This window comes from Biomphalaria glabrata, chromosome 4 (assembly GCF_947242115.1).
Source record: "Biomphalaria glabrata chromosome 4, xgBioGlab47.1, whole genome shotgun sequence".
Classification (NCBI taxonomy): Eukaryota; Metazoa; Mollusca; class Gastropoda; family Planorbidae; genus Biomphalaria; species Biomphalaria glabrata.
In genome coordinates this window covers 689,695-715,911 of record NC_074714.1, presented here as the reverse complement: position 1 = coordinate 715,911, position 26,217 = coordinate 689,695, and the positions used below count along the sequence as shown (strand labels likewise).

General features: G+C 35.6%; 1 pseudogene; it reads left to right on the top strand.

The window, feature by feature from the left end:
* The window catches only part of LOC106061154 (dynein axonemal heavy chain 6-like), a 70,562-nt pseudogene extending 47,083 nt beyond the window's left edge, over positions 1 to 23,479 (top strand).
* The last annotated feature ends 2,738 nt before the right edge of the window (positions 23,480 to 26,217 follow it).

Here is a 26,217-nt window from a genome sequence, read left to right as displayed (position 1 = left end):
TTAACTTATTAAATTCTTTTTAGAATTGCCATTTAGCTGCTTCATGGATGAATGCCATGGAAGACATTATTAAAAATATCCAGGAGACCAGTTCACTTTTACACAGCAACTTTAGACTCTATCTGTCTTCAATGCCTGCCAAACATTTCCCTGTCAGTGTTCTTCAGAATAGTGTCAAAGTCACTAATGAGCCACCTAAGGGCATTAGAGCCAATCTAAGAAGGGCATTCATAGATATGTCAACTTCATTTTTTGAAGACCACCGTAAGACTTTTTTGTTTTTTGTTAGAAAAATTTTTAATAATTAACAATAAATTCTAACACTATGATAGTATTGAGAGATGATAATGTAGTCCTCTGTGTTAATAGTAATAATGTTATTTACACTATGTATTGTGTATGGATTATTATAGTGTTGGTTTAATCCTGTGCACTCCCGGGGAGCATAGGGCCACACCTCTCCACCGAACTCGGTTCTGAGCAGCTTTCTTCATCTGCTGCCATGTCATTCCAGTACCCTCAGCTTCACTGATGACTGATGACCTCTTCCAGGTTTGCTTGGGTCTGCCCACTTTCCTCTTTCCTTGTGGGTTCCAGTGCCTGCCTTGCAACATTGGTAGCTGGTTTTCGCATGGGGTGTCCTATCCAGCTCCATTTTCTTTTTGTGATGTCTTGGGCTATGGGCTTTTGTCTAGTTCTCGCCCACAAATCTATAGTAGTTATCTTTTCTGGCCACCTAGTTCCTAATATGCGGCGTAGGCATCTGTTAACAAAGGTCTGGAGCTTTTCCATATTTGTTATATTTGTTATTGTAGTGTAGGTTGATTGATTTTTTAATTTAAAAATGACAAAAAAAAGATATTTTAAAGATTAGTAATAATAATGACTGACTTAACTTGTCTTATTGTTTCTATATAAATTAAACATTTTTTATAACAGCTCTGGGAATGGACTGGAGGAAGATCATTTTTGGCATTTGTTTTTTTCATGCTGTTATTCTTGAGAGGAAAAAATTTGGACCATTAGGCTGGAATATAACAGTAAGAGTCATGTTAAGACTGTAGAACTGGAATATAGCAGTAAGAATCATGTTAAGACTGTAGAACTGGAATATTACAGTTAGAGTGTAGAACCATAATATTACAGTAAGAGTAATGTTAAGACTAGAACTGGAATATTATTATTATTAATATTATTAGTGTAAGGACCCATTCAATTTTTTATTTTTTAATAGGTATTATTAAAGCTATTACATATCAGACATAAACTCAAGTGTTAAAATGACCCATTAATCTAAAAAAAAAGTTTTGAACAGATAGGTCTTAATGTTCTTCTTGGAATGTAGTAGTGAAGCAAGCTGTTTGTCTGAGATCAATGGGGAGTGAGTTCGAAACCTTTAGACAAGCACTGAAAAGGCCCACAAACTGTAACTTTTGAGTGAGAAACATGTCACATTGAGTCCATGGACTGCAGGGCTCTCTGAGGGACATATGGAGTGATCAGTTCACTCAAGTAAAAGGGCGTTCTTAGTTTTGTAGTCGATTCTTGCATTCTTAGGAAGCCAATGGAGTGTACACAAGAGAGCAGTAGCAGAATCACTTCTTGTTTTTCATAGGACCATTCGTGCAGCATTGTCCTGAATTTGCTCTAGCTCAGCGGTTCTCAACCTTTTAAGGTCGGCGACCCCTTTTAGAATCCCCCACTCTGACGGGACCCCCCTAACAGCAATAGAAGAATAGAAAAAAAAACAATTTATATTTTCGATGGTCTTAGGCGACCCCTGGCAAATTGTCAATCGACCCCCAAGGGGGTCGCGACCCACAGGTTGAGAACCCCTGCTCTAGCTGAATGATGGTGTTGTCCTGTATACCTACCTGCTATCATGAGGATTGCAGTAGTCAAGGCAGGAGAGTATGAATATCACAGCTAACTTTTTTTGTTGACTCTGTTGTCAAATATGGTCAGATCTGGTCTAATCTGCCCAGCTACAGATAGAGATCTTTGCAGAGCTAACTTATGTGTGGGTCAGAAGAGAAGAGTTGAGGCAGAGAAAACTCATATTAGCTTCATTTAAAGAACTAAGCCACGAGCTAGCACCAGTGCTCAAAATACTTTTTCAGGCAACACTTAATCAGGGTAGGGTACCTAAGATTGCAAACTAAGTGGATAAAAGAAACCTGGCAGTTCATGATGAATAGGGAATCTATACTCTCTACATTTGTCATGTAGTTTTCTTAATTGCTTTTGTCCTCTCTTTATTCATACTATTGCCATTACCACCTCCAGCAAAGAAAACCTTACAATCTGAACAATGAAAAGGAATAGAAAAGCAATCTCAGCAACATGTGTCATGAAGTTATTTTAAAAAAATAAAAAGTTATTTATGTTAAAATAGATGGAAAAAAAACAACAGTGAGGCCCTAAAGAAAAAGCTTAAGAATTATGTTGTTGTTTTTTCAGTGTTTCTATTGTTATTATTAGAACTTAATGTTTGTTTTTATTCCAAAAGAATCAACTTGTTTATTAAGGCTTGTCCCATTAAATTAATTATGACATGAAGCTGATATAAAATAATAAATTGACAAGAGTTGGCCTTAATTAATGCTAATTAGGCATGGGGCATCTGACTGTGTTAAGATTATTAAATTTCATTTAGTGCTGGATATTCGAAACTAAAAACTTTTCTCTAGTTACTAGGAAAAAATTTTGTTAAACATTTATAATTGTCTAACAACCTTTTTTTTTTCGAGAAAATTCATCTACCTGGTATATTGAAAATAATTTATTTGACCTTTCCTTATAACAATTGTGAAAGACTATACCAGTATAGAGTCAGAAGTAATTGAAGCTGGATGATTACTTATATAATATTGTTATTAAATCTTATTTGGAAAAAAGACTCCTGACAGACATTAATCAACTGGTAAAGGAAGTTATGTATTAGAAAAATGTATTCTCTGTGCTGTGTAGAAAAAAAAGAGATAATCAATGTTTGAAAGTAATGAGAGGCTGTATTATGAGAGCAGCTACTGTGATATATTGTAGACTAGATTTGTTCAATTTAAAATAGAAAATGCAATTAGGGAAGAAAAAATGTGTTTTTGTTCAATGCAGACCATCCTGGCAATGCAAGCTCTAAAATGAATTGGTGGCTCATGAATATTAAAAAAAAAAAAAAAAAAAAGATAATGCTCAACACACACACAAATATAATAAACACACATATAAAGTATAAATATTTCTTTTATTTTTTAAAAAAGAAAATGTTCAGCATCAAAACATGCAGCAATATGGACCTGTTAATTAAACATTTAATAAATCATAATGAACCTAACACAGTTAACAATAATGATATTGTTGTGTCTCTCTCCTTTGTTTCTTGATTGAAATCAAAACAGCTACCACCAATAGCAAGAATGTGGCAACTCAGATTCCAAATAGGCTGATACTTTATTGAGTCTAATGTATTACATGCCAAATAGTGTACTATTGGCAACACAAAATTTCTAATTGAATAACTGTTGTACTGTACTGATCTTGTACTGGACTCCACTGTGCTAGACTGTCTTGACTTTGCAACTCTCTCTCTCTCTCTTTATATTAGTGTTTCTGAATATCACTAGTCCTCTCTGGATGATCATTTCTTCACTTTCCTAAAGTAATTCATTTCAAAATATTATCTTTTTAGAAAAAAAAATATTTATGTATACAGTTTTTCTTATAAATAAGTCGTATCTATTTTTATTTTTATTTTAGTACGCTTTTAGTGATAGCGACAGAGAGTGTGCATTGCTCAACATGGAAATGTTTTGTAAAGATGGTTACATCCCTTGGGAGACACTGATCTATATAACAGGAGAGGTAGAGTATTGTGTGTATTGTCATTTGCGCAGCATGAGATATAAATATTTTAGTTTCTTTCTAAAACACTAAGCCAAAAATATTTATCTCTTGACTTTTCATGACTTTGTTATAAATGTGTAATTAAAAAGAAAAATTTTAAAGGAAATTATTGTAATAGTTTGAGACAACTTAATTAATAATTTTGTAATTGAAATTGACCAGACATGGATGCCCACTTCATGTGGAGTGAAAATGACAAAACAGTGCACATTATATCAAAAATGGTTATAGACTTTCTATATGGATTTTGCTCAGCAGCTAGACATGCAATATCAGGCTTTGAGACCAAGCTGGATTAAAGGAGAAACAGAAGTGGGCACATCTTTCTAATGATGCCTTAGCTAAATTGAGTCAAGAGAGAAAAGTATCATTTTGTCATTAGACCACAGACGGCTCACATTTAATTATTATCGCATTTCTTAAAATGCAATTGCGCAAAAAACATTTTAACATTTTAAAATAAAATACCACTACAATTTTCAAACTACATACATCCATAAAAGACTTCATATGTTTATCTATATTCGTTAATTTCCAAATTTTAGGTTAACATTCATGAATGATTTTTTTTTTATACAGTATAATACACAATTAGTTGAATGATTAAAAACTTCTTTTATCACCACAGATTACCTATGGTGGTCGAGTCACAGATGCCCAAGATCAAAGATGTCTAAGGACAATTTTAAAGTTTTTTTTCAGACCTGAAACCTTAAAACCAAAATATAAATACTCGGAATCAGGTAATTGTAATGTATATTCAATATAAGGTACATTATAAGGGAAGTCCTATTAATTTATTTGCAGCAGATGTTGATGTTTATTAGCAGGTTTCAAGCTAGAACTTTTTTATGGAAACAGCTTGCAGCCCAATGCGCCAAACGGCGCAGGAGGACCTAAGTATAAGTCTAAGCTAGAACTAAACTAAATTGAGGATCTGTTTCCTTTTTTCATGATCTGTGACTTTCTGTGATCCAACCTCAAAAGTAGCATTTTAGTCTTTGTGCAAGTATTACTTCAGTCAGTACACACACACATACACACATTGTCCTTAACACAGATCAACATATTTTGATGTAAAATACAAATATTTCAAATTGATTTCTCTCATCTGTAAGTTTGTATAATGTTCTACTAATAATTTGTAAAAGGATTTAACTAGGTTAAGGTGCTGGTATAGTCAATAGTTTATGGCATATCAACATTATTTGGATCTCCATTGATTGTAGAGAAGCTGCAGGGTTTAGAAGCGTTGACAACTGATCAAAAACTTGAAAACTCTGGTTTGACCATTATAATTTTTCAAAATATAAATTTCTTACAATTAAATTTGGTCTGGAGGTCCAGATAATCTATATATTGAATACACATACATAAGCAAGTATTCCTGAATGTATTTCATCAAAGAGTTCAATAAATACATAAACTTTTTCAAGAACATTTTACATCTTTGAAACTTTTATTACTTGTATTAATATCTAGATCCAGTATTCTAGTCTAGGCTACCCTTTTTTTAAATATTGCCATGTCTGCATCTGTATCACCAAGCTAGAATTTTATATATTCTGACTAGATTTATACATGCCCTTAACCTTGATTTATTTCAGGTATGGGGGAGAGGGAATTGTTCTTTTGTTTAAAATGTAGTATTCATTAGTAATTAATAGCAAAGTAATTGCTTACAAAAAGTCATCAGCCTCATAAGAAAGAATGTCTTTGAAAAAAAAAGTTATGTTGTTTTGTATTAAATACAATGGGCCATGGAAGGTAATTTTTTAAATTTAATCTATTTTTGAAGGTATTTACTATCCACCTCTTGTCAAGACATTGGCTACTGTCAAAGCTTACATAGAATCTCTACCACTTGTAGATGAGCCAGAAATCTTTGGGCTCCATGAGAATGCAAACATAGCCTTTCAGTTGAATGAAACCAATGCTTTACTTGGTAAGTCTGTGTTTGTTTTGGTAATGGTTGTATAGAAACAAAAACAGTCGCAATTGACTGCTATATACACTTACACTGGTTTTGTTTTGAAATACTTTAGTTAAGAATATGATTCATTGTCATATAATAAATTGGCATATAATCTTTTTTTACACTGCTTTATTATGGCTTACAACATTGTAGCCATCAGTGAGTCTTATGCTCTATGGACAGACTCCTTTGCTACTTTTCTCCCTAAAAAGATACAGATTGTGGGTCGTTTAGAACTTGCTTTTTGTTGATCTCAGGAGAACCACATTTGATAATGTTCAAGAAGAACATTCAAACCAGTTCGAAACTCTTGCTTTATATATCTGTTTTGTTCACCTATTACCTTGAGCCTACTGTTTTGTTAGCAGCACTAATAAATCAATTGATTCTTCTTATTCAAATAAATCAACAAAAAAAGGGTGAGATGTTTGGAATTTAAGACAAAAATTTTTGTTCATGCAGAACTAAAGGAGTAAAACAAATTTTTATCTAGCTACAATACTTGATGTTCAACCGAGAATCGTAGCAGCTGATGGTGGGATGTCTAATGATGATATTACTTATGAACTTGCTGAGGCTGTCCTGGATCGATTGATTGACAAACTGGATATTGAAAGAGCGAATCCCAATATGTTTACAGTACGTACTAATATTATTAGTTCCAAGTAAAAATGGTAGTTTTTAATTCTTAGTACTTACTTTACTTAGAGTCCATCACCCCTATTGAAGTATGGGCCACCAGCAATGGATTTCCATATTCCTTTATCCTGGGCCATCCTTTTAATTCTTAGTAAGCCTTTCTGTTTCAAATATTGTTAGTGATCCTATCATTCCATAGTTCCTAGTATTACATGATAGTCTTTTAGTTCTTGTGATGCTTTAGTGTCTAGCTTTATATAGCAGTGTCTTAGTTTTTTATCATGCAATACCTAACATAATAGATTGCTCTCTTGGCATGCAATAATACCTAACAGTAGATTGCTCTCTTAGCATGCAATAATACCTAACATAATAGATTGCTCTCTTGGCATGCAATAATACCTAACAATAGATTGCTCTCTTAGCATGCAATAATACCTAACATAATAGATTGCTCTCTTAGCATGCAATAATACCTAACATAATAGAATGCTGAATGTGAAAACTACTACATTATTCAAAGCTTCTTATTTAAAGAAAAACAACATAATAGTGCATACAATATTTTTTAAAATATCAAAAACCATGTTGTTGTTTTTTCAATAATATTAGATACGCTTAGTAGTAATTGACAAATTGATTGCAAAATATTGTTTCTTTATCCACTAGCCTGACGCCAAAGGTGGCATAAACTCTTTAACCATAGTATTGATGCAAGAAACTGAAAGATTCAATAAACTGCTTATAATAATCAAGGTACATGTTAATAAGATTTAAATATAGAATAATTAATGAGTATGTTTTATAGTATTGTATACAAAGACCTTACTGATATTATAAAAGGTTTAATGTAAACGAAATCTGAAGCCTAGATTTATTTAACGAATAGTTCATGAGGCAAATTACAAGAAGATTGCTTATGATATTGACACAGAATAAGTTCCCCTTTCAGAGTTTGCAATCTTTATGGCAGATGATGTCAATCCATCCATCCATCCCAGTGGCGCTACAGCCCATGGAGGGCTCTGGCCTGCATTAACACATCCTTCCATTCAGATCTCTCCTGGGCCTTTCGTCTCCACGCCCTAACCCCAAGCTGCTTCAGATCTGCTTCCACGTCATCTATCCATCGCATTCGGGGTCTGCCTTTGAGTCGCCTGCCTTTTGGTTTTTGCCTGTATACGATTTTCGCCCCTCTGTTGTCTGACATTCTTTCAAGGTGACCTGCCCAATGTAGTCTGTTCTTTTTTATTTCGTTCACTATTGGTGGGTCTTCATATAATTGATATAACTCATGGTTAGTGCGTGTCCTCCACCCTGTTTCATCCTGTATGGCACCATAGATTTTCCTAAGGATTTTTCTTTCCCAAGTGTTAAGTAAATTTTCAGATGTCTTTGTCAGTGTCCAGGTCTCACTTCCATACATTGCTGCTGGTCTTATTATAGTTTTGTATATTATTTTCTTGGTTTTACTTGAAATCATTTTGCTCTTAAGTAGATGGTGGGTGCTATAAAATGCCCTGTTGCCTGCTGCTATTCTTTCCTTTATTTCTGTTAGTAGGTCATTTTTTAAATTAATAGTACTTCCTAGATATTTGAAAGTTTGGACGTTTTCAAATTCGTGGTCTTTGATTTTGATATTTTGTCCCTCTGTTTGATTGTCTCTTGTCATTGTGATGTACTTGGTTTTACTGTCATTGACCTCAAGTCCTGCTGGTCGAGATGCTTCTTCTAGTTGTATGAAGGCTCTAGCGATGTCAGAGGTTTCTTTACCCAATAAGGCAATGTCATCGGCATAAGCAAGGTATTGTAGAGGTTGGCTGTATATCGTCCCTGTTGGTTGTGGACCCATGTTTTCTCTCCTGAAGTAGTTAGTAATAGTTCCCCTTGTGTTTATGTGTATATTTCTTATAACCATCTCCAGTGTTAAGTTGAAAAGCATGCAGGAAAGTGCGTCTCCTTGTCTTAATCCTCGTTTAATCCTAAATTCCCGTGAGTGTTCTCCTTGTATTATGACTTTGCTTTTTGAGTTGTTTAATGTCATATGTATAAGTCTTGTCAGCTTATTGGGTATTCCAAAATCCTGTAGTGTGTCATATAGGTATTTCCTTCTGATACTGTCATAAGCCATTTTATAGTCTATAAAGAGTTGGTGGATTGGTATGTTGTATTCATGGCATTTTTCTAGTATACATCTTAGTGTGAAGATGTAGTCGGTTGTGGATTTGTTGGGTCTGAAACCACATTGGTAGTCACCTAAGATTTCTTCTGAATATTTTCCAAGTCTCTTAGTTATAAGCCTAGACAGTATCTTATAAGTCACATTTAGTAGAGAGATTCCTCTGTAATTACAGCACTTTAACTTGGATCCTTTTTTGTGTATTGGGGTTATAAGAGCCGTTTCCCATTCTGTTGGTATTACTTCTTCTTCCCAAATTCTTGATATTAGTCTGTGTATTTGGGAATGTAAGTCTTTCCCTCCATATTTAATTAGTTCTGCTGTGATTTGGTCCTCTCCTGGTGCTTTGTGATTCTTCATGGTCCTAATTATTTCTGATGTTTCAATGAGTGTTGGAGGGTTCACTAAGGGATCTGGTCCCCCATGTGGCAGTTCATATTCTCCATTGTCTCCATCTTCAGTGGTATTTAGGATCTCCTCAAAGTATTCAGCCCATCTCTCAATGACCCTGCTGTTTTCTGTAATAAGCTGACTTTCTTTGCCAATTATTGGTCTGAATGCTGGTTCCTTTCCAATTTTTGCATTGAAATCTCCTAGGACTATTTTGATGTCATGCTTTGGTGCTTCATCATAAATTCTTTCCAGTCCATCATAGAAGGCTTCTTTTGTGTTATCATCTGCATCTTCAGTAGGGGCATGAACATTGATAAATGATATGTTGAAGAATTTTCCTTTCAAACGTAGTGAGCAGAGTCTATCACTTACAGGTTTAAATCCAATGACATTGCCTACCATTTCCTTTTTAACAGCAAAACCTGTACCTAAGTTGTTAGTGCTTCCACCACTATAAAATATAGTATACTCCTTGGTTCTGAGAATGTCCGAGTCTTTCCACCTGATTTCCTGTAGGGCTGCAAGGGGTATCCTATATTTCTTTAACATTTCAGTAAGTTGGGCTAGCGCACCTGCTCTATAAAGGCTTAGCACGTTCCATGTCGCAAAACAAAAATCATGTCCTTTTCCAGGCCTAGGTCGTTTTCCGTTGAGATCTGTCCGGGTTTTCTTGTGTGTATTAGCTTTCGTAACAGTATTTTTTTATATGACAGAGTTGTTAGCCCTGTGCATAACCATCTGGGGGGCTGCCCCTTTCAGCTCTCTGGATAGCTGCCTTTATTTTCGGGTAAGGTGCCCTAGCCTTTGTGGATCCCTCCACTTCCTGCAAGGCAGCAGGTTTGATTTTGGTCCACCCCGGGTATTTTATTTCCCCGGTACCCACCATATCTGGAGGGCATTCCCCTATCCGCCACCTGGGGAGGCGCTCGATGGGAGATCAAAAACTCCACACGAGCAGATGATGTCAAGGTCATCTATTTTGCTGGCCAAGGTTAACGAGCAGGGTATCATGTGGCCAGCACAATGACCTACCGCCTTTTCTTTCCCCAACTAAAGTCAGAATTTGGATTAGAATTAAAATTAGAATTAAATTAAAATTAGAATTTGGTGGACTCAGGGGCGTCCTACAAATCACAAAGCCAAGCACTTAACCACTCAGCCACCGCGCCCTCAATATCTCATGTAGTGAAATCAAAAATTCTTAACTGGCCGTTTCTTGTAAAAACAAGTTGGTAGCTCCATTCAATTTTCTAGGCTTTCAATGCATTCAACAACTTGAAAAAATTACTCTGGAATCCTCGATACACTATAATGAATCTCCACCCTGGGACGAAAGCCCTCTTCCTACTATAAGGGACCATATTGAAAACATAAAAAGAAAATCTGATTACATACCAACAGAGCTCAAGGAAATAGTGAATTGTTTTCTACAAACCAATTATCCTAGCAATCAGTGGATCAGAGTTTACAGGGACGGCTCATCCCATAAAGCCACCACAAATGGAGGAGCTGGAATACTCATCGAATGGCCAGATGGAGGAAAACTAGAAAAATCCATTGCCACTGGAGAGCTCTCTGACAGTCACAGAGCAGAAAGGGGAGCACTAGCACTAGCTGCTACCATGCTAGCAAATCATCCACACAGTTCCCCACACAGTCAGATTGTCTTTCTAACTGATGCGAAAACAACCCTCCAAAGCTTGCAAAACTCTAATTCCTCTTGTATTAAAAACCTCAGAACAGCACTTACAAAGCTCAACAACAACAGCAAAAAAACTGTTATTCAATGGATACCAGAATAGAAAATACCCAGCAATAACTGTTGGAATTCTCGTGATAATGGTGAAATGATAGTAAGTCAGAGCTTCATTTTAAGAGATAATTTGGTCAAGTTTTTTCAAATTTATTTTTACTCCTTTAGACATCATTAAAACAACTGAAAAAAGCCATCAAAGGTTTCGTAGTGATGAGTGAGTAATTGGAGAATGTATACAAGGCTTTTTTAAATAACCATGTAAGTAATTTATTGTTTACATTTAGAATGAACGTAGATCTATCTGTTAAATTTTAGTTTTATTTTTTTCCGAAAAACTTCACACATTTTATTGGAAGCTTCAACTTAACGTCAGCTTCTCTTATACAAATTTAGTTCAAAAAGAAGATAATAATTCCAACCTGAATTCATCCTGTTACCCACTGGCTCATGTGAAACCTTACCTTTACCTTTTACCTTTACCTATCCCTTAGTCTGTTGGACCGTTTGGGCACCAGGCAAGATTTGTCGACCGTCTTTCTCCATTCCTCCCTTTTTTTGTCTTGTTTAGAACCTCTCTCAATGGCAGGCCCGTCCATTCTTTAATGTTGTCCTCCCATCGCTTTTTCTGTCTGCCTCTTCTTCTTCTCCCTGGCACTGTTCCCTGAAGGAAGGTCTTTGCGAGTCCCGTAGATCTTGTAATGTGGCCAAAGGTTTTAAGCTTTCGTCTTTTTACAATAGTTAGCAGGTCGTCATGGGCTCCAATCGCTACAGTAACCCTGTCTCTGATTTCTTGGTTTGTGATGCGGTCTTTGAATGTGATGCCTAGGATCTTTCTGTAGCATCTCAATTCCATTGCTAGGATCCTCCTCTCAAGCTCTGCATTCAACGTCCACGACTCACAAGCATATAAAAATGTGGCCATGACCAGAGAGCGCATCAGTCTGATTTTGGTGCCGAGGGCTAAGCCCTTATCTTTCCATATTATTTTAAGTTTTGAAAGGGCTGCTGTGGACTGTGCTATTCAGGCCAATAGTTTGGGTTTTGTTCCCTCATCTGAGACAATAGCTCCGAGGTATTTGCAGCTTCAAATACCTCATGTGAAAAAGAGCTTAAAATTCTTTTTTAACTCATTGTTTTTCTTTTCCTTCCTTCCTTTTCATTCTCAAATTGTTCTTGGAAAGAAAGATTATTTATATTAATTTGTTCTAGCATATGGAATAAGAAATGTGTCTTTAGCCTTGTGTCTCTGAGTATTTATTATATTAGGTAATGTTATTGTACTTGCAAGCTACAATTTAGTGTTTTAGGTATTACTACTACCAGTAGTTTCTTTTCTAGTGTTTTGTCTTGGAATTCCTCTAAATGTTTAGTGATATCCTAAGGTGCTAATTTAGTTTAATGTAAGTATCCATTTATGATATTTCTCATAGCTCTATATGACATCTTTTAGATTCTTTATCTATCACATGTTGAAGGATCCCCCAAATTAAGATGCAATTTTGCATAGTGGTTTAAGGTGAAATAGAATTTTGTTGTGATATTACTGTCTGATTTGCAAACATTTATGATAAACTATAGTCTTTTTTGTTTGATTTCTTTATTATGTCAATATGGGAATTCCAAGATACTGGTAGCTTTTCATTTATTTAGGTATTTTGAGTTTCTAGTCCTCACTCTTCATTCAATGTATCATAAGATTAAACATTCATCAAGTCAATATATGAATTGTTGTAGTGGTGTTTCTTGTTTGACATAATTGATTAACTGTGTCAGGGGGCCAGGACAGATAAGGCAAGGCTTTAAAATACAACCTGACACATGTATGGATCAACTTTCCATTCATTATGTTTTTTCTAACAAAATCATTGTTGTATAAATTATATGACTTACTCAATTTCAATAGATTTTTAATTTGGTTAGGGTTATTTCTTTCTGTTTGTAAAGCACAAGTTTCTTGCTTTATAGCAAGCTTCTTGAATTATAGTCCAATTCCTTTTGTGGATCAGGGAGAGACAATGGGTTGCCTTCAGGCACTCAGCAAACACAAGTCTGGTCAAGTTTGGAATAAAACTCAGCCCCCCCCCCCCCCCATCCCCTCCACTCGATGGGTTGCCACGGAATTCTTGTTACTCAGCCACACATCTCACTTATTATAACAAAAAAGAAAAATAGAACTTCAATGAAAATAAATTATTAGAACTTCAATGAAAATAAATTATGGAATATCTTAAATCAACTGTGCTTACTAATGGTTTAAACTTATCCAGAGTTTTCCAAATCACTAATGTGTTTTATGTAACAGTAATAATCAAATAGTTTTAACGACATGTTTAGAAGCACTTTAGTATATTTGATACACATTTTGATACTCATTTTCAGGTCCCAGAATTATGGGCCAGAAACGCTTATCCTTCGTTAAAGTCTTTAGCATCTTGGGTTAAAGACCTGATAATGAGGTGTTGTTTTATTGACAATTGGATCAATAATGGACCTCCTAAGTCTTTTTGGTTGTCTGGCTTCTTTCCACAAGGTTTGTAATTTTGTTGGGAAGTTGTAGATCTAAATGTCAGATACTTACAATATCTTTTCACAAAGTTTTATGTGTCCTATAAACATCATAAAAATGTGTTTGAAAATAAATTACTGTGCTACCTGTTTTTTCGGAGTATTATGTTTCTTAAGCTGTAACGTAACATGATTGGGTATGACTTTATTGCCCTATGAGTTTTGATCTTCCCATTTATAATCACCTTGATTTAAGGCAACTGCAGGTGATTGCTGTTAAAGCTTAAGTGTCAAAACCATGTCAGGAACAAGTGAAATATAAAAAGTACTTTTAAAAACAAATAGCATTACTTATTTTGAATCAATAATCTAATTAATTTTTAACAGAGCTAGACTAATAATAATAAACTTGTGCAATTGGAAATACTTTAATTAGTTGTTTTTGTTTATTGCCACTTTAATGCTAATAGCTTGCTCAGTGCACTATGGTCCAATAAGTTTCTGTTGGGGAAGGGGTTGAATCTGGGAGAAAGTTTTGGTGCTGCCCTTTCAAAACCAAATTTATTTTTTTTAAAAGTAAGAAAGTTGCTTGATTCTGCATTTTAAATGGAGGTCTCAAGTATCTAGGATGAAAGGCTAATGTACTAGTCACTGAGCTGAGCAAGTACTGATACAAAAATAGAAGGTTTTACAGTCTTAAAAAAAATGTGTCACCTTATTCTCTACACAAGGCTTATCTCACTTAGCTTAGTACATTAGGACTAATAATGAGAATATTTGAGTCTCAAGGAGGAGTGCAGTATTTCACTTGGCTAGGCTGTCCTAGCTGTGACCTACATATTTTGCCACACCCAATGCAGACATAATGGTTGTAGACATTGCTGTGATCCGTTTAGGTTCTCTTTCAGTAGTCTACGTCTGTCCTCTGTAGATTTCCTTTAGATCTCAAATTATGTATCCTTCTGCCTTTGTAACAGACCTACTGCTGTCTTGTTCACAATAAGCCTGCTGTCTGGTAATTAACTATTTTCTTAATTTTGTGATTGATTCATGTGTTGTCATCAGCAATCAATAACTGTGCTCATTTTCAATTTGGTTTAAGAATGGGAAGTGGAAGAAAAAATGTGTAAAAGATTCCACTTGTACTTAGTTGGCAAGCATTTTTTTTTAAAACAGTAAAAAAAAAAAAAACTTACTTATTGAAGACTATATCTTCTATTTATTTACAAGTTTCTTGACTGGAACTCTTCAAAATTTTGCTAGAAAGTACAACCAGCCTATTGATCATCTCTCATTCAAGTTCATTCTCCTGCCATATTCTAGAGAAGAAGCACTAGTTATGGAGCAGTTGCGTACAGTTAAAAAGGGCGAAACAATACCTATGGATCAAAATGTAAACTCTTAGTTAAAATCAAATTATTTCTCTAATAAATCAATATTTATTTTTAAAACAATGGTTAAATCAGTTTACGAAATCAAAATATAGAACTTCAAAATTAAAAACACTAACAAATGATCAGACTTGATATGGAAATATAGGAAGTATAAAAAGAATTTCACTTGATTCAATGAAATTATTTCCCATTAATTAAAAAAAAAATTAAAGAAATTAAATTAAACTTTTGTTGTTTTCTCCTCCTCGTCCTCTGTCAGATTTCAATTTTATCATAACATGATGAGGAACCTAAATGCTTCACAGGGGGTGTGGTGGTCAAATGGTTAAGGGCTTGGCATCCGAACCTGAGGGCCAGAGTTCGAATGTCAGTGAAGGCTGTGATCTTGAATTTCAGGATTTTTAGGGCGCCCCTGGGTACACCCAACTCTGGGGAAAGTAAAGGCCGTTGGTTGTTGTGCTGGCCACATAACACCCTGCTCGTTAACCGTTGGCTTAGAAACAGATGACCATAACATCGTCTGACCGTGTAGAAAACATTGTCGGAAAGGGGGAAACTTTTACTTTACTTAAATGTTTCCCAAACATGTTTAATTTAAAAAAAAAACAGCATATCTAGTAAACTTATATTTCAATCCTATCTATTTTCAGTTGGATGTTCCTGATGATGGAGTGCTTGTACATGGACTCTATATGGATGGTTTTGCCTGGGACTGGGATCACTTGACTGTTGGTGACCAATTGAAAGGCCAGATGCAGGCAAAGTAAGTATTGTATACAACTTTCATTCAGCTACATATCATCTAGCAAAATGAACCAATACTTAAATACTCTTAGATAGTACAACATGGGGCAAACTAATAGCCTGTAAAACCACACACTTACACACTTGACATGTATTGCAGTGTGTGTCTTGTAATGGATATAACAAACAAAATGTATTTTAATTAATATCTACTTTTTCATTGTATTCAATATTTAACTGTAACTCTTTCCTCCTTTCTACTGACTGAATAGAAGTCATCTGTCTTCTATTGACTGAATAGAAGCCATCTGTCTTCTACTGACTGAATACAAGCCATCTAACTTCTACTGACTGAATAGGAGCCATCTGTCTTTTACTGACTGAATAGAAGCCATCTAACTTCTACTGACTGAATAGAAGCCATCTGTCTCTTCTACTGACTGAATAGAAGTCAACTTACTTCTACTGACTGAATAGAAGCCATCTCATCTAACTTCTACTGACTGAATAGAAGCCATCTGTCTCTTCTACTGACTGAATAGAAGTCAACTTACTTCTACTGACTGAATAGGAGCCATCTGTCTTTTACTGACTGAATAGAAGCCATCTAACTTCTACTGACTGAATAGAAGCCATCTGTCTCTTCTACTGACTGAATAGAAGCCATCTGTCTTCTACTGACTGAATAGAAGCCATCTGTCTCTTCTACTGACTGAATAGAAGTCAACTTACTTCTACTGACTGAATAGAAGCCATCTGTCTCTTCTACTGACTGAATAGAAGTCAACTTACTTCTACTGACTGAATAGAAGCCATCTGTCTTCTACTGACTGAATAGAAGCCATCTGTCTCTTCTACTGACTGAATAGAAGCCATCTGTCTTCTACTGACTGAATAGAAGCCATCTGTCTCTTCTACTGACTGAATAGAAGTCAACTTACTTCTACTGACTGAATAGAAGCCATCTCATCTAACTTCTACTGACTGAATAGAAGCCATCTGTCTTCTACTGACTGAATAAAAGTCATCTGTTTTCTACTGACTGAAGTCATCTTACTTCTACTGACTGAATAGAAGCCATCTAACTTCTACTCACTGAATAGAAGCCATCTGTCTTCTATTAACTGAATAGAAGTCATCTTACTTCTACTGACTGAATAGAAGCCTTCTAACTTCTACTCACTGAATAGAAGCCATCTAACTTTTACTGACTGAATAGAAGCCATCTGTCTTCTACTGACTGAATAGAAGCCATCTAACTTCTACTGACTGAATAAAGTCATCTAACTTTTACTGACTGAATAGAAGTCATCTGTCTTCTACTGACTGATTAGAAGCCATCTGTCTTCTACTGACTGAATAGAAGCCATCTGTCTTCTACTGACTGAATAGAAGCCATCTAACTTCTACTGACTGAATAAAGCCATCTAACTTCTACTGACTGAATAAAGCCATCTAACTTTTACTGACTGAATAGAAGTCATCTGTCTTCTACTGACTGAATAGAAGTCATCTGTCTTCTACTGACTGAATAGAAGTCATCTGTCTTCTACTGACTGGTTAGAAGCCATCTGTCTTCTACTGACTGAATAGAATTTGACTGAAGTCTCAGTGCTTGTTGAAGTTCAAAAAGCAAGTTTGAAAACATGTTTCAACTATAAAAAAAATGACTGACAAAATGGAAGATCCAAAATAATGCAAACAAATATTGTTAGACTTAGAGAAAGTGATGACAGAAATGAAACCAAGAGTGTCCTAGTCTCATCACAATTTATGTGAACATGACTCTTATACACACTACAAAAAATTCAGCCTGAAGAAAAAAAAATAAAATTAACTCAACTTCATAGGACAATGTAATTTAGAAATGCATTCCCTGGAAGATGAAAATCTGAACCAGCGACACAGACCCAAGTAGAATAGTTCTAAAAAATGTTGTTCAGATCTGTGCTTTTCTTCATAAGAAACTGGCCTCAAGCTAACCTTATAAAAGTGTAAAAAGAACTAAGCAGTTTGAAACATGTAGGACTATTTATGACCTCCATCAATTGACCCTAATATAAAAAAAAAGAAACAACTTTCTGTTTTGATAGTCATATTGAGGGGAACAAATCAGAAAAAAAGAAATTACTGCTTTCATTATTTCTATACAAATTGAGTAGTCTTTAATTCTTTGTTTCTAAATGATATCCAGTTTGCCTGTAATGCACATGGATCCTCGCCTAGACTATGAACCAGATTTATCTCTCTATCCAGCGCCACTCTACAAAACAGCTGCAAGAGCTGGCACACTTTCCACTACAGGTAACAAGTTAACAAATTTCTTTACAGCTGAAATCAATGTTCTCACAAAACACTTTCTATCTTTTGTTAACTCCTACCATAGCTTTCATGGGCATGTCTGGTTAAGTCTTGCTACAGCTCTCACAGGTTTATTTTCTCCAAGACCTAACTTGTTTAAGATCTAGCTCTCACTTGTTTCTTCTTTGTATATCTCTCACTGATTTACTCTGTATATAGATATTGTTAAGGCTTCCGCACGGTGTTGATTCTTTGAAATATAACTAGTGTAGATCTACGTCTGCCTGGAAGTAACACTGAACTCAAACTACTTCAGTAACACCGGCGAAAGGCCGAAACAATCAAAATATGTAGTCGACGCTGATGTTGGTCTACAAATATATTTAATAATCAAGAAGGGAATTGTCCGATGTCAGCTCTGTCCGTAAATCCGTATATCTATGTTACTGCTCTACACGAAGCGTCTTCTTTTTAGCGTCACTTGGAGCGTTCTTGTTTTTTAAAGATCTGTCACGTCACTTGTCACTAAGTAAAACTTTCCCCTTATTCCTGAAACAAATAACTAAATCCTAATCATGTCATAACAATATACAACATTTTTTTCTGTTCATAACAAGATTGGTTAAATATCAAGATAGATTTTTGTGTTCAATAGTTTCTGTAGCTAGTACAATTAGTCTTTCTGTGAATAAGAAGAGGATTCCTGAATTTCTCAATCATTTCTGTGTTGAGAACATCCTCATTTTCACAGCTATTCATTCAAAAATTCATTTAGGAAATGGACTAAAGTCATGCCTACTACATACCCAGCCCAGCAGAGTTTGGACATTTTTTTTTAAAGTATGGACACTGTTGATTTGAGATGTAAAGGATCTTACTATTACATGTGAAATTTTTCTTAGGAGGCACAGATCAAAAAAGAGTTCAGCTATTGAATGTGTCAAGACTATAGAGACCATGGCTTATAAAAGTGAGGGAAGAACTGTGGACTTTCAGCTTTGTTGATGCTGAGTCCTCGCCTTGGTCCTCCTTGTTCTTGAAGTCTACCAAATGCTGCACTAGCATGTGTAACACAAGTTTGTTTAATCATCTATATTAGCATATATTGTTACAGTGCTCCCCAACTGGACACATTATTGCATGTTGACTCTTTGTTTTAATACATTGTGGGTGTTCCTTTAGAAATGGAGATTGTTACCCCTTAGCTCATTCCTCCTGCATGACGGCCAGCTGGCAGGCTTTGAACTCGGGACTAGGTTGATGACTATTCAAAGTGCATACTGCTCAACCTATCGATCAATGACCTGACATCAGGCAGTTTATGGTCATAGTATTTCTGGTTCCATGCCTACTGTGTTTGTGAAGCCAAAATGTGTACAGGGATAAGATCTGCTTCATTTGAGGCATTCAGGGTGCAAGCATCAGTCCATAGCAAATCTCTAATGCAGACATATTTTAGTCTTCAGTCTCTGTGTGTTGAATAGAGACCTGCATCAGAGAGAGATATAAGATGTCATAGTATTACTATAAGGCTTCTAGCCGTGTTGTTTGTGTTTCAGGAACTCTCAGATTTATTCATTGGTTTCATCAAATCAATAATGGTGTTTGCATTTTGGCTGTGCTAGTCACAGTATATAGAGTGCATGTGATCTTTCTAGTGGTTTTCCAGTGTAAAGATTGTATTTGAGGTATTTGATAAGTTCCTGTTTGCTTTCTGTTGTTTTTTTTTAGCTTTAGTACATCCATTGGTTTAACATGATTGGTTTCCTGAAGCTGTCCATTTTCTTTACAGCTTAGTTTTAATATATGTCCAGATCTCAGCTCAGTACATAGTTTTTGTGATTGCCTGACAATAGTTAGGTATAGATCTATTTGATGCCACTGCTTGGGATACATTCAAGGGAACTGAAAAAGTGTATATGTTATGATTATAAAGTAAGGTAAAGTTCATCTTTCAGACCTTGTGGTCTATAGGGCAGATAATGTAAAGGTCATCTGTTTCTGTGGCCTATGGGTGTCATGTGGCCAGCACAACAACCAACCGCCTTTAATTTTCCCCAACTAATGTCAGGTACCCATTAGAGCTGGGTGGACGCCAGAAGATCCCAAAAAATTAAAATCCGTCTTCACCAGGTTTCGAACCCTGGACCCCAGTCATCCACCGTGCCTCCTATGTTATGATTATGAGCTGAGTGTATTTCTAATAGCAATATGCCATTACTTCTATAAAATGGCCGATGACATGATTGCCCTGAAAATGACTTCAGGTTGTCCAATCAAATTATGTATTTCAATACTGGTATAGTAGGCTTATCTGGTTTCTTTGTTTGTTTTAGTTTAAGTTTGATTAGAAGCTTTCTTTGATGTAGTATGGGTTGGACCTACTGTACTTTATAGAAAGCTAGACATGTTTCCTATTCTTTCCTATATGTTGACTGAAACAAGAGATGTACTATTTTGAGAAATGATGTTAACAAAATGCTAAAAATAAGAAACTTAAAAAAAAAATCAACCATTTAGTAGTAGAAATTACTGAATTTAAAATTATGATCAGGCTTCAGTGCCTGCTTTGAGCATTTATTTTTTAATTGCTTGCTTTTAATGTATATTTTTTTATGTTCTTATTTCATCATAATTAATTTTATTTTACACTTTTTTTTTCTGATTTTAAATAATAAGCATAAAGTTATATTTATATATTATAATAGAAGGCTAAAATAGGCAATAATTTATTAGGGTTAATGATGAAATGTGTTCACATTGACATTTCTAAGATTACCTTTGACATTTCAATAGATTGGTTTTTAATATTAAGTAGATTTAAAAAGTGTTTTATTTGTGTAAGATTGCAGCATACAAAACAGATTGGCTGACATCTAGGGGTGTTTTTGTGTTTTAGAATATTGTTATTATTGATTCTTTTGGGGTAATTGTGTGTGCAATCAGCTGACACTGATAGCACAGGCCAGAACTAGGTAAGTGGTCTACTGTGATGAGGGATGACACTTCAGGAATGATCTGTATTCTGAATACCACATATGCAATTGATGATGATAGTCTTATGATCATCAATCACTTTCTAGAACAGGGGTCCCAAACTCATTTCAGCATGTGGGCCACAGTGGAAAGTAACAACCATTCAGCGGGCCGCACCACAAAAAGAGAATGTTTTTTCATTAAATTTTACGAACACTACTGTCACTGCAGTTAAATGCTAAAATAAAGTTTTTATAATTATTAATTACATTTAGTGTAGTTTATTACTTGCACAGGCAGTTTAGTTTGCTGAAATAAGTTGACGTTGACTCTGTCACTAATTAAAAAGCAGAAACTGTAGTTCCTCCACCCCCCCCCCCCAAAAAAAAAAAAAAAAAAAAAAACCTACTGCAGATGGCTCGTCACTCATGTTTCTGTCCACTCAGCTGAGAGCGTCTGGCAGAGACCAGACCATCGACGTTATGCCTGAAGTCGCGTGTAGTGGCAAGCCACAAGGTTGCTCTCAGATGCTTATCAGTCAGTCTTGATCGTAATGCTGTTTTGTTGATCTTCATTCTGGAAAAAACTGTTCGCAAACGTACGTACTCCCAAACATCGCAAGAATTCTAGCAGCTGCGCAGAATAAGTTTGGAAACTTCTCTCTGGGAAGAAACTGGTAAAAAAATGGAACACCAACATCAGCGTATTTTTGCTTCAGAACAGTGTCACACTGCAGGTCCAGTAGTTCCATCTGGACTTCCTCTGGAACGTTTTTCATTTCAACTGCGAACGGAGTGGCAAGAAGGAAAAACTGTGGTTCGAGAGCAGTGAATTGATGAAAGCGGTTTTCAAAATCTTCCAGTAGTCTGAAGAGGATGTCTACGTAGTCTTTCAGGCGCTGTGGTTCAACCGTTATGCTCTGTAGAAAAGACAAATGAGCCAGTTTTCCATCTGCCAGAAGAGTGGCCCACAAAGTCAGCTTGTATCTGAATGATTTGATGTGGTCAAACATCATGATAATCAGATGCTTTGTGCCCTGTAGTTGTGAATTGAGTGCATTGAGATGTTGCGTGATGTCAGTAAGAAAAGCAAGATCTGACAAAAACATTGGGGCACTGAGGTGTGTCTCCGTATTTCATTGCCATTTCCCGTCTCAGTTCAAAAAATCACTTTTCCACGACTCAACCATCTGACCATATGATAAAGCAACTCTCCGTATTCCGTTTCTAAATCAGCTAGCAATGACACAAACTGTCTGTGGTTGAGACCCCGTGCACGTATGAAGTTCACCATCTTCACGACAACATCCATCACCTTCTTCTTTTGTAGACTTTTTCCACAGAGTGCTTCTTGATGCAGAATGCAGTGTATGGCTGCTAAAAGTCCGGCCAAGCTGAGCTGATACCGTTTCTCTACCATTAATCCAACAACAATAACCTTCTCTGAAACAATAACCTTCTCTGAACACATTGCTGGTGCACCATCCGTAGCCACTGAAAAAAGTTTTTTCCCACGGTAGCCCACACCTGTCAATACAAGCTTCCAGTTCTTGAAACACGTCGCGTCCAGTCGTCGTTCCTTTCACAGCGTCCAATAGCTCTTCAACAATGTTCACGTTTTCGTCGACCCCACGAATAAATACAGCACAGTATGCGGTGTCTGTTACACCAGTAGACTCGTCCAGTGCAGTGGAATATGCTACAAAGTCTTTTGCAGCGGCAATCACTTGCAGTTGAACATTTGTCGCTGACTCGGTGATCCTGCTTGCAACTGTGTTCGCAGACAAACTTATGCCTTCGAAGAGTTTCTTTTTCTCGGGGCAGAAAATTTCACACGCCTGTAGCATACACTCTTTTTACAATCTGGCTTTCAGTGAATGGTCGTGATGCATTTGCTATCATCTCGCTAACAACAAAGCTTGTCTTCACAGAATCTTCGCTTGCAGTGGGCGGACACTTCATTTACTGATTTGTGCAGTTGTAAATCATTTCACGGCTTATATGTGGTCATTGTAAATTTTATCTAATTTTTTTTTAATTCGCGGACGTGGCCGCGGGCCACACAAAATTGTTTCGCGGGCCACATGGCCACCTGTTTGAGACCCCTGTTCTAGAAGGTCTTTGAGAACCCTATATTAAGAACAAAGGTGTCAATCTAGATGATTCATGATTGAGTGTCTCACGATTCATTGTGAAGGCAATAGGAAACAGTTAAATCCAGGATGAGGTGGAAAGGCCTGTAGAGTTTGGTACAGCTGTCGTTATAATATATATCCTTTTTTTTTTTGTCATTCCTTTGGAATTAGCAGCTGCCAGGTGAGGGGCTTCTTTGTGGATGACAAGATCTCCTAACCAAGACCATAGCTTCAGGCTTTGATTTAATAACCCTATAGATGTAGTTTTATAATAATAGGCAGTAACATTCTTTATGCAATGATGTTAGGAGCCTCTGCCCTGGTCTATTATATTCACATTTTAGAGATAATTAAAAAATAAAAGTTTTTTTTAGCTGCTGCACCCTAGGTGTATAGTTTGATCTATAAATATTTGAACTCCACTGTTTTGACTTTGCTTTCCTTGTTTGTTTCTTTGGCAGGACATTCTACTAACTTTGTTGTAACTGTCCACCTTCCTTCAAGCAACACACAAGATTACTGGATAGCCAAAGGTGCAGCACTCCTATGTCAAATTTCTGATTAATTTTGCTTACAGATAAGTTGTAAAGCATTGAACAATAAAAACAATGTCCATTACAAATGGTTCTCTAGTTATTACTTTGTGTTTGTTCTCCTGTTTGTTTGTTTGTAGGCTCACACAATGTTATATATGTTTGTGAGCAACTTTCCTCTCTGATGACTATCTAGAACATGTTGTGTTCATATCACTAAAATAAAGTCTTTAACTACTTGAAGATAATTATATTTTTTACCACTATAAAAATGAAGTAAAAAATTCTTTATAAAAATTTCTATTTAGTCATAATAAAATACAATTTTTATACATTGAGCTTCTCTTGACACATGAAAGAAAATAATATGAGACTATGTTTCTATACAGTTGAAATTATATGATCCAGGCATTCAAATCCACTCTCATTCAGTCAGAATCACATTGCATAGTTAAGCAATAAATTATTCTCAAGGTCCGCAAAGTTGTAATTGTTGGAAGTGGTAATGGATATAAGCAATCCACTACCTATATCTGCTTCCTAATGGCATATATCTCAAATAGCCTTTGACAACCAGTCTAATTCATGTGTGGCTCATATATTTGAGTCCGGTGGAAGTTGGTTTGGTTCTTAGTGGGGTATAATACCATGCCCCCAACTGTAGAAAATCAACTGATTATGGGTGTGATACTAAATGTATAGAGCAATGAGTACTGGTCATTTAAAGTATAAATATTTATTGTACTCTGGTCATTCAAAGTATAATAAATAAATATTTATATCTATTTATATTCAACTTGAAGGAGATGACACAGAAGTCGACTCTTTGATAATATTATTATAGACTGCACAAACTAGTAAGCTTCAGGGAGATGGGGCTTGTTAGCCTTGGTGCACAGGATACTGTAGAGAGACTTGAATTGATGCATTCATGACTACATAACTTATTGTATTTAAAGGCTGGTATACTATAAATATAATAGAAATATGGAGTGTCCCGGCTTGGCCTCCGGTCTTTGCATAAAAGAAAGTGTAGGCTATCATGGTTCCAGTTAAAAATCTTACCTTTCCTAATTTTTATATTGAGGATTAACAAAACTCCCACGGATGCCAGGAAAGGTTTGAACCCGGGATTTTCGAGACACATATCACTAGACAATATCCCACGACCAGGCAGCCATCCGTAGTTTCATAGCTCACACTATGCACAATAATAAATGTGATATATTATTTATTGCATATATATATGTTTGTGTTTCACATATGTTGGCTTGAGCATGTTTGTTTATTAAGTGGAACATTTTTTAAATGGTTAATTTAATTTTATTAATTTATGGACTATCCAGCTATATATAGGCCTGCTACATTTAGTGAGGTCTTGTCTTCAATTGTTTGCCTTTATCGGTGCCAATAGAAAATCCTGTTACCAATATCATCCTTACCCAAAATAATTTGTTCAATTAAATCTACCTTTTAAAAGTTTCTTAGCTTTTACAGACATTTTAGCCTAAAAGTCTATTGGAAATAGAAATCAATGGATCTAATTTAATGCGCTTGGCAGAGCTCGAAAATAATATAGGGGGGGGAGTGAAGCTTGATCCTAATAAAATGACCATATGTCCATGCGACCAAAATAAAAATTAATGCTACATTACCAATACCAGGCAAGGTTGACTCATCCAGCTGCACAGTCATACAATAGGTCAGCGTGTGTGTGTGTGTGTGTACTGTATCGTTATGAACTGTTTTGTCATTCGTATGTAAAAAGCCTTAGTGTTCTATATAAGGTTATTACCATTGTGTTATTCCACTGCAAAGTCTATTTCAGTGATGATAAAAATGTTAAAAAAAAAAAAAAAAGGGACACGAAAGGTCATCTGTCGTAATCGAGAAGTACATAGAAGTCTAACTTATAGAGCGCTGGTTGTAAGTATGTATGTGTTCCGTGTGTGAATCTTGTTCGTATTTGCATCTATATTGTTATTGTTACAGTAGTTACTTGAGGTGGTCAGTTCTAGACAATTTTCATTTGATTGGGTCGATAAAAATTATCTTGTCTGAAAACAAAACATAATAAAATACTCAGAAAGACAGATGGGTAAAGCACATTACTTGTTCCATATGCTAGGACAAATGTGTACTAGTGCTCCTTTTCAATAGTGTTACTAGATCATGGAATGGGTTGTCTGAATCAGCCAGGAAAAGCTATGACTTGGCAAATACTAAATCACTAATTAACTAGCATAACTGTATTCTCACAGGCCGTAATTATATTTTCTTTTGAAGTAACGTCTGTAATTCATCAGATAAGACAGGCGCAGTCGACGCAAAAAAAAAAGAACTTAGACCCCAGAGAACCTGCTTTTTTGTGGCAAAATATGCAGTTCGCAACTGGGTCTACTTGGCCACTTTAAGGGCAGGAGAAACACTCAAAAATGATAGTTTTGGGGGAAAAAAATCGATTTTTAGTTTTTACATGTTTCAAATAGTTCAACATGTTTTGCACGTATTTTACTTAATGATAACATTGAAAAAAAAATTAATATGTAAAAAATACATTTAATAATGGTCATCTTTTCATAATAAGAGCTGAAAATGACCAAAATACCAATTATTTTTACTTGATTTTCGTTAACAATAATTAAAGGGAGCCCGCCATGTTTAGCCTCATTTAAAATAAACATTCTGTCATCGAGAATTCATAGAAGTCTATTTATAAAGCGCTGGTTATGAGTGTGTATGTGTTTTTCGTGTGTGAATGTTGTTCGTATGTGTATCTATATCG